This window comes from Lynx rufus, unplaced genomic scaffold, assembly GCF_022079265.1.
Source record: "Lynx rufus isolate CCGP_SWC_20201006 ecotype Redwood Valley unplaced genomic scaffold, mLynRuf1.p SCAF_9, whole genome shotgun sequence".
In the NCBI taxonomy this organism is placed as follows: domain Eukaryota; kingdom Metazoa; phylum Chordata; class Mammalia; order Carnivora; family Felidae; genus Lynx; species Lynx rufus.
Window position 1 is genome coordinate 17395475 of NW_025814897.1, and position 9084 is coordinate 17404558.

Consider the following 9084-nt stretch of genomic DNA (forward strand, 5'->3'; position numbering starts at 1 on the left):
GGTGTCTTTAACCTGGGTTTCCAAAGAGCAGAGCCTGAAGCAATGGCCCGGGGAATGGCTGCTTCTTTATTAAGAAATGCAATCCCAAGAAGCAGGAGGAGGCAGGGAGGGGAGAGTCACTCTAAGGACACATTACTGAGTTGGCCGCCGAGTGCGACTGATTGCTCAATCTTGCAAGACCATTTCAAGAAGCTGTATGTCTCAGGAGCATCTGCGGTGAGGGAGAAAAGGAAGAATTTTCCACGAGCTCCCATTTCCCGTGGACCAAAGTTTTGCCTCACTGAGCATCACCTCCCCAGCACTTTTAGGTTGTGCAAGTGTGGGTGCTGAGAGGGGTTCCGCAGGGTCCGCAGCTCAACACGGAAAGGGAAGCCCCAGGGTCCGAGGCAAGAGGCCTGCGGTGCACGGTGGAGGCTCCAAGCAAGGCTGTGGCCGGTTTTACTTGCGTGAAGTCAGGTGGAGCCCACCCACGGCTGGGAGCAGCAAAGAGGCCTGGAGACCTGGGATGGGCTGAGGGAGGGATCAGGGACCCGGGGGGCTGACAATGTGTGCCTGAGAAGGGGAGCAGCTGTATTTCGCCCGGCTGATGGCAAGACCTTCTGACTGTTTCTCAAGGAAGCCAGCTCTCTGAGTTTTCTTTCAGAGTTGACAATGAAGTCAGATCTAAACTGTGACGTGCGCCCACGTGGCTCAGGGCCAAGAAAACGTGTCTGACTCTTGCCCGGGCGCGGGGGTGGGGTCTGCTGGTCCGCAATTTCCCGTTCACTCACCTTATGAAACTGCGGCCATGAGGAGCGAGGGGCAGAGCTGGGCCTGGTGCCGCCCCCCCCCCCCCCCCCTGCAAGGCCCAGCTTTGCTTTACTTTTGCAAGCTGCTGCCACAGGGCTCAGGGCCCCAAGCCTCTGGAAAGATCCCTCCTCTGCCCTGAGCTGCCCCCGATGGCGGTTTTCCTTGCTAGGACCTAAGCGCACGGGGATAAAGCATCTTCTGGAGCAGAGTACCCCCCCCCCCCCGACTCTCAGCCCCGTTGGCCTGGCTAATGACATAGAGAGGATGGCTTCCCACCACACCGCCAACCTGAGACCGGGGACCCATCAATCCTGCTTCCCCATTGCGGAGGACGCCCCAGTGACGGATGAAGGGCCCTGGCCATGAATCATCTCTCTTACCTTTCCCCATCTCCCAGCCAGCCTCACAGAGCTGGGAAGACGAATGTCTCCAGAATCTCACCTGCTCTCTTGAATAATTTCCCTTTAAAAGAGGCCACTTATCAGTAATTCATTACTCGCCTTTGTTAGCACAAACAAGGCCCGGGAGGTGGGGAGGGGGGAGGCGGAGGGGTCGCTGCCTGCCCCTCTTCTCAGCCGCTGCCACTTCTGCCTCCATCAGTCCCTGTCACACGGGTTGGCCTCCAACCTCAGCTATACCTTCCCGCTGTGGAGAAAGGCAGAGCCGGGGTGTTCAGGAGAGCGTCTCCAGCTGGTGGTACCCACTCTGGCAGATGGCTTACAGCTGTTTCTGGTGACATCTGGATGAGCACAATCAGCTCCAGTTGACGATTTCTTTTAATCTTGAATTAAATGTCACATGTTGCCTCTTGCTTTTATGGCCCGTATTCACCCCTGTCTGTGTTGTCCATAACCGCAGCGTAAGATATTACCGGCCGGGGACCGCTTCTTTGAAAGGCAACCTTGTCCCCCGGCAGCCTCTGTCGTAGGAGCGTGAGGAAGTTTCCGGAACAGCAGGAGTGACCCTGGGAAGGATGAACATCCAAATCACGGAACAAGGAGGTCATAGCAAGGGAGGTCGATCGGGGTTGCTCCGCTCCCCTGGGGCCCTTCTTGGTATGGGGGGGGGGGGGACGTGCGGCACTGGAACGAGTACCTGGAGGGGGTGGTGTTTTCCACCGTAGTAGGTGCGTGTCACAGGTGTGGTTCCAGAGGTCCCCCGTGGGAGGACAGCAGGCAGGAACCAGGGCAGGGGGACAGAGAGGCAGGGAAGCCCCCCACCCCTCTCACTCCGCGAGGAAGCGAAGAAGAGGACCTCAGATTTAGGTTTAGTTTGTCCCGCAGTTAGGGACCGCAACTAACTTTTTTATGCCACCACCAGCGGACTAGGAAGCAGAGATTTTACTCGGGACCTCATCCCTTATCCAAGTTCTTTGACCAATTCTCCTATCCAGCCACGGTTCACTCACAATGACCACGACGACATCACATGGGCCATTCAAGGCCACCATTTTTACCTGCGTGACTCCGTTCATTCCCCAGCAGCTGTGGGGACATATTGAAGTCATAAGTCTGATCGTGCCACCCCTTTAAAAACTCTCGAATGGCTTCTAGTCACTGTCTTCAGGATCACGTCCAAAGTCCTGAACGTGGTCTGTTGTGTTCCCCGGCCTCTGCCTATCCTCGACTCTCAAACTCATCCTCACTCACACCACATAAAACCCTAGAACCTTAAAAAAAATTTTAATGTTTATTTATTTTTGAGAGAGAGAGAGACAGAGCACAAACAGGGGAGGGGCAGAGACAGAGAGGGGGATACAGAATCTGAAGCAGGCTCCGAGCCGGCAGCACAGAGTCTGACGCGGGGCTCGAACCTACGAACTGCTAGATCATGACCTGAGCTGAAGTCGGACGCTGAACCGACTGAGCCACCCAGGAACCCCAACCCTAGAACCTTCGTACGGACTAGTCCCCCTGCCCGGAATGGATTTACAGTAACGTAAGTGCCAGGTGCCCAGGGAGCCTCCTTTGCCGCCCCAGATTATGTTAGACATGCTGTGTTTTCCCTTTGCCCTTGAGTCGGTGCACCTAAAAATCGTTCGCTTATCCATTCTTCCCCGAAGACGAGGACTGTGTAGGAGAGGAGGGACTGTGTCCTCATCCTGCTCCTTCCCCAGCGGCGAGTTCAGAGACAGCCACAGAAGGGCCCTTTGTGGAATGAATGAATGAATGAATGAGGGCATGCACGGGACAGAATTGAATTCCAGGCCTGACCATTATCAGCATGGCGATCTCCCTGATGGCTCATCTCTCCCAGGCTCTGCCGTCTCCAGCCTCCGGCCTTTCCTCCACCATCTCATCGATGTCTGCCCTCTGTTCAGACCCCCTCGGCCATAGCCGGGTCTCCTTATCTTTCCTGGTTCTTGAAAGTGCAAGATCCTGGCTCTGAATTCAAGTCCACCTCCTCTCTGGCTTCAGGGTGAAATGGATTTTTAAGGCTCAAGGAACCCAACCTCACCGGCCTCTTCCCCTGGGGAGGATGTCAGGCTCCCCTCCCCCTCAACTGTGTCTCTTCCTCCCTCAGAGCTCTGAGACCCCCAGCTTCCAAGGCCCGCTCCTCCCCCCCCCCCCACCCCCCCACCTCAGGACCGGCCCAGAGCTCACACTGTGTATCATCTGCCTTTTCAGACTCCATTCTGGGGTCATAGTTCATCTCAGACAACACTGGCACCGATTAAACAATACAGCGCATTTGCAATTCAATGACCACTCCAACCTTTTGTCTCCTGAGGCCTGAACTGAGACCCAAATCCTGCCTGGTTTTCGGGAGGTTTGAGGATGTTTGCCACAGGATGGTGATGTGATGACTGGCGTCCTTGCTGACAGAGGCCAGCTGTCCAGTGGTCGGTGCTAATATCCTTTCTCTGGGAACTCAGCGAGCGGTGCTGGGACCTCATCTGCATAGATTTGCATAGCCTAGGCTGCCTCCTCTCCCAGGGTCTGCCACCTCGGGCTGGGGAGCCAAGTTGGCCAGCGGGCTGGTTTTATCCGGCAGCCCCCGACCCTGGCCATTCCAGCCACGGACTCCGCTACCACACTCTCTGTGACCCTCGCAGGCCACTCAGCTGGCGGCTCTGCCTCGTGCTCCTCAATAGTCCGCCAGACAAGGGCAGCTCAACTGCTTCTCGAAACGCCCTCGACTCCATCGCCATCGGTCCTGCCCACCCCCTTGGCTGCTCTCCCCTGTCCCACCCCTAGTGGAAGGGGCTTGGTAATCTGGCATTTGCTTGCTCATGCGTTCAATAGGTGCACTGAGCATCTCTCTGTGCCAGGCGCTGTGCTAGGGACTGGGGATGTAAAGAAAGTAGGGGAGCCATCCTGAGATGCTGGCTCCCTTCTTCACCATGCCTGGGGGTCCCACAGCCTGGAGCTGGGTTCTTCCCACCGGTCCTCCCTCTGTCATGACTCACACCGGAACCCTGGCCCCCCTCCCCCAGGAGGACAGGACCCCTTCCTCTTTGGGAGTGGGGGGCACACGCAAGTAAGCCTACTGAAACAGGCCCCTGCACTTCTTTGGGGCAGAAAGGGGCCCCACTCCCGTGGGCAGGTTGGGGCTTCAATGACAGTTTTCCTTTCTTGGCTTCTGATCCCCAAATGTGAAAGGCAGACAGGGCAGCAAGGAGGCAAGCTGGGTTACACTGGGTTAGCAATGGGAAAGCCAGCTTCCAAAATGGGCCCTGTCTTGGGAGACTCTTGGGGGACTTTGGTCATGACCCGGCCTCTCTGAGCAAGGTTGTCTTTTGGCCAGTTCCCAAGAGGCCCAGACACCAGACAACGGCCCAAAGGCTCCGGCGGGCAAGGTCAGCCTCCCCTTCAGTATCTTCCCTCCGGGTGGGCTCTCCCCCTCTGCTCCCTGTTTCCGCTGGAGGCCCTTTCAGCCCTCCTTCTCCTGGGCAGCAAGCCTTACTCCTTCCAGGACACCGCCCTTCCTTACAGGGCAGCCCACATCCGGAACATCACCGTGTCCTGTCCTGTCCTGCTGTCTACGCTACTACACTAGCTGAGGCTGCAATGACCTGTGGCCGGCACCACTAATGTAACCTCTTTTTTTTTTTTTTAAATGTTTCTCATTTATTATTTTTGAGAGAGTGGGCAGGGAAGGAACAGATAGACAGAGGGAGAGAGAGAGAGAGAGAGAATCTGAAGCAAGCTCTGTGCTGACAACAGACAGCCCTATGCGGGGCTCGAACTCACGAACTGTGAGATCATGACCTGGCCAACGCCAGATGCTTGACCCACTGAGCCACCCAGGCGCACCTGATGTAGCCTCTTAGCCAGTCTCCTTGCCCTTTGACCCCACAGCCAGGTTAAAGTGCCTAAAACAAAATCATATCAGCACCTTTCCGTTCGAATACTTTCAGTACTTCCCTAAAGCCCGCAGAATAAAGTCACCTTTCATTGTTGGGCCATAGGAGTTTTTGTAGCACCTTGCACAGCGCCTATGACAGGGAATAGTAATGGTGGCTATAATTACTATGTGCCAAACCCTAGTTTATGTGTCTTAGACGTATCATCTCTTTTAAGTCTATTCAACAACCTGAAAGGTAGCTACTAATTATTATATTTTCACGAAGGAGTAAACTAAGGCACAACATGATTAAGGAACTTGCCCAAAGTCCTACAGCCAGGAAGCTGTGGAGCTGGGATTTGAAGCCAGTCTGAGCCTAGAGCCCCTGCTTTCAGCCACCATGTAGAATATACCCCTAGATGTATAGATAATCTGTGTCTTGGGACTCAACACCTGCATTCGTGAATCAGTAAGTGGAAACAAGGAGTGAAGGAATGAATGAAGTTACTCCATACCCTAGGTCACCAGGCACATGTACTGATGTCTCCTAAAACAGTCTTATTCTGTCCTCTTCTGAGAAGAGACAGTATAGCGTAATGGTTAGGGACATGAGCTGTGGGGTCAGATGGACCTGGGTTTGAATCCTGGCACCACCTCGTGTTGGCTGTGTCAGATGGGGCAATCATTTAAGCTCTGCAAGACTCCATTCCACTCCTGGAAAAGGGTATGGCGATAACACTTATTGGAGATGAAGTGAAATTTCATGTGGTGCTCAGGGCACGGTAGGACCTCAGTGCCTTACCTGGCCGCCATCATTCCTGGGAGGTTGTCCCCTGTTCCCACCGCCCCCGTGGGCAGTCTGAGCAGGAAGTTAAACATGCCTAAGAGAGTGATTGTTCTCTGTTGGCTAGAGACAGTGGGTATGATGGGTGATGGGGAGGAAACCCAAGGGCAGACGGGGAATGTAGGAAGGGGGTGACCCCAGCAAGGTTCAGGACAGGGCTCTGGCTTGGAAGGAGGGTGCATAAACGGTAGAGAGGAGGGACCCACCATTCAGCGTACTCCTTATACAAACAGAGCTCTGCAAAGACTCTCCCCTTCCCTCCCCTGGTTAATAGGAAACAACGAGAATTGACAAAGCCCTTTTTGAAACCATAAAATATTTGCAATATTTTTCTTCTGTGCCACGGGTAGGGCTTGGGTTTTTCTACTTCTCTCTCTCTCTCTCTTTTTCCAGATTCTCTGCTGTTTAGCAAACACAAACTGTCTTCCCAAAAATGTAGTTCTGGGACTGGACCCATTTAAGAATGTTCTGCTCTGGTCAAACCCGTAATGGCTTTTTTTTTTTTTTTTTTCTATTGAGGACTCCTCAGTTCAGTGAGTCCCTGCCAAGGAAACTCACCTGGAGGCCAGAACTGTCTCTCATGGCAAGTGTAAGACAAGCATCCTGGCTTGAGTCCTTTCCCTCCCAGGTGGTAAGCTGCCTGGGAACCAGGATTGGGCTCTTCCTGGCATCTCGAGATGTCAGCACAGCTTCTGGCCCAGGTCGGACGCTCAGTGACAGCACGGGGGACTCCGATCCTGGAGCACTACCACTCGCCATGGGAACATGGGAAGTAATTTCACACCTTTGAGGCTCAACTTTCTCATCTGCGAAATGGGAATAGTTTCAGTAACCTATTTGATAGGGTTATGGTGATGCTGTCTCCCTCCCTCCCTCCCTCCCTTCTCTCTCTGTCTCTTTCGCTCATCCAGGTGGACCCAAACCGTTGTTCTGGTCCTCCAAATCCCATGTGTTCCGTAGCTCTCCGCAGTCCGCAGGGCCCCCCAAATACATTGCCTCGTTGACTGTGAAATAAGGGAATAGTAGCATCTCCGTCTTTCGGCTGAGGATGCGGAGTTCAACATGTGGCCAGGACCATATAGCTAGTAGTTAGCAGAAGTAGCACTCAAACCAGGCTTTTGGACATCGCGTGTCGATTCCTTGGGGTGAAAAAGCCAGGCAGTAGTTCCAACATAAAGGACATTTGCTCGTTCTGGTTGCAATACAGCTCTCAGATAGCCTGTCACTTCACCTGGGGAGAAATCAGGCAACCCGGGTGTTTGACCCTGAGGGAAGCCAACAACCAGTGATGAGGTTGAATTTTCCCTTTTTCCCCAGGTGGCTTTTTGGGGCGGGGTTTGGGGGGCAGCCTGCGGAGACAGGGGCGTCAGGAGGAGCTGCCGGGATGTCTATGAGTGACCTCTGTGAACCGGCTGCCTCCAGGTGCTGGGTCCCCTAGATGAAGCAATGAAGGAAGGGGACACTCCCCAAGACTTCTCTGGGACGGGAGTGTACCCATGTGGGGGCACCTCTCACCCTCCCAACCACTTGCCTAACAAGATAAGATGGTGACTGCCGTGGGTTCCCATTTTGCAGATGGACAAACTGAGGCTTGGGCTGTTCAAGGTCACACAGCTAGTAAGTTATGAACACACCGCCAGCTGGGTGTAGCCTTTCTTGTTCTACAGTAGCGAGGAACCCGCCCTCGCCGTTTCTGGGCTTTAGAAGGGGCTACACGGATACCAGATGTCTCCGGTCACCGAGCAAGTCTGTGAAGGGCCAGGCACGCGAGCCGGGTACGTGACCTCCTAGCCCCCCCGCCGCTTCCTCAGCCTCCCTTGAGGGTTTTCAACCCTGAAGAGGGTGCCAGGGTTCAAACCCGGGATTCGAACACCGGCTGAAAGACCCGGGTGGTCCTGGAATCCCAGCTCCACCCGAGGAGGGGAAGTTCCCGCCTGCCAAGGAAGAGTGAGGCTCCGAGAGGAGCAAGCTTCTGGGGCGGCTGCGAAACGTCTGGTGACAATATTTGTGTCTAAAAATATAGCAGCCGAGAACCAGCTAATTACAGCCTCTGGAGTCATTCATAACTTGGCATTTCCCTGTTAAACCTGGTCTCTCTCGCTGCTTCTCTGCAGCAGCAAGCCACAAAGGAGGCCACCTGCAGGTGGGAACCCCCTGTCGGGAGGACCCGGGGTGGGGCCTCAGCCCATCCATCCTCTGTCGCAGTGATGAACGACCTCAGGAGAGATGCTCAGGGCCCAGGCCCCAGTGCCGGAGGGTCTCTCTCCTGGGGCTGGGGCTCTGGGAGACAGGCACGGGGCCCCCACACCTCCCTGCTCTGGACCCATTCCTGCCTGAACACTCACAGAGGACAAGGGCCACGGCAGAAGCGCGAGGACGAATCCCACGTGAGGGAATGTCCTCACCCCCTTCAGGAGAGGGGAGTTTTGTTGCTGTTTTTTTTTGTAAGTCGAAGAGACATTTGAAAGTACAAGGCCTAAGTAACGCTTGGATAGCGTATTTCACTTGACTTGCTGTCACATGTGTGGTGCTCTGTGGTTCCCATATTAATTAGATGAGGTGGTATCTATTATTATGCCCACTTTATAGATAATTAAACTGAGATTGAGAGATGCTAAGTCATTTTCCCAGGGTCACCCAAGTAACGGCTAGCCTTGAACTCAAGGCTCAGTCTCCCCTCCAGGAACATTCCCGCTGAGCCAGCAGGAATTCTGCCCACCTTTGAAGCTTGGATAGCCAGCCTGTGCGGTCCCAGACTGAGGAAAATGTCACACTCGCCCCTGCCTCCGTATCGCACCAAATTCAACCTAAATCCAGCCTCACCTCGCCCTGTTTTGGCTTCTGAAATATGTTTCAATCTCGCTGGGAGTCTGGGGGCCCCTGGGTGGCTCAGTCGGCTGAGCCTCCGATTTCAGCTCAGGTCGTGAGGTCGCAGTTTGTGAGTTCGAGCCCCGCGTCCGGCTCGCTGCTGACAGCTCAGAGCCTGGAGCCTGCTTCGGATTCGGTGTCTCCCTCTCTCTCTCTGCCCCTCCCCCGCGCGCACTCTGTCTTTCCCTCTCTCTCTTCCAAAAATTAATAAACATTTTTTTTTAAAAAGCTGCTGCTTCACTGGGAATCTGGATCCATTAGCCTTTGACCTAAAAGAATAAGCCAGAGTCTAAGAG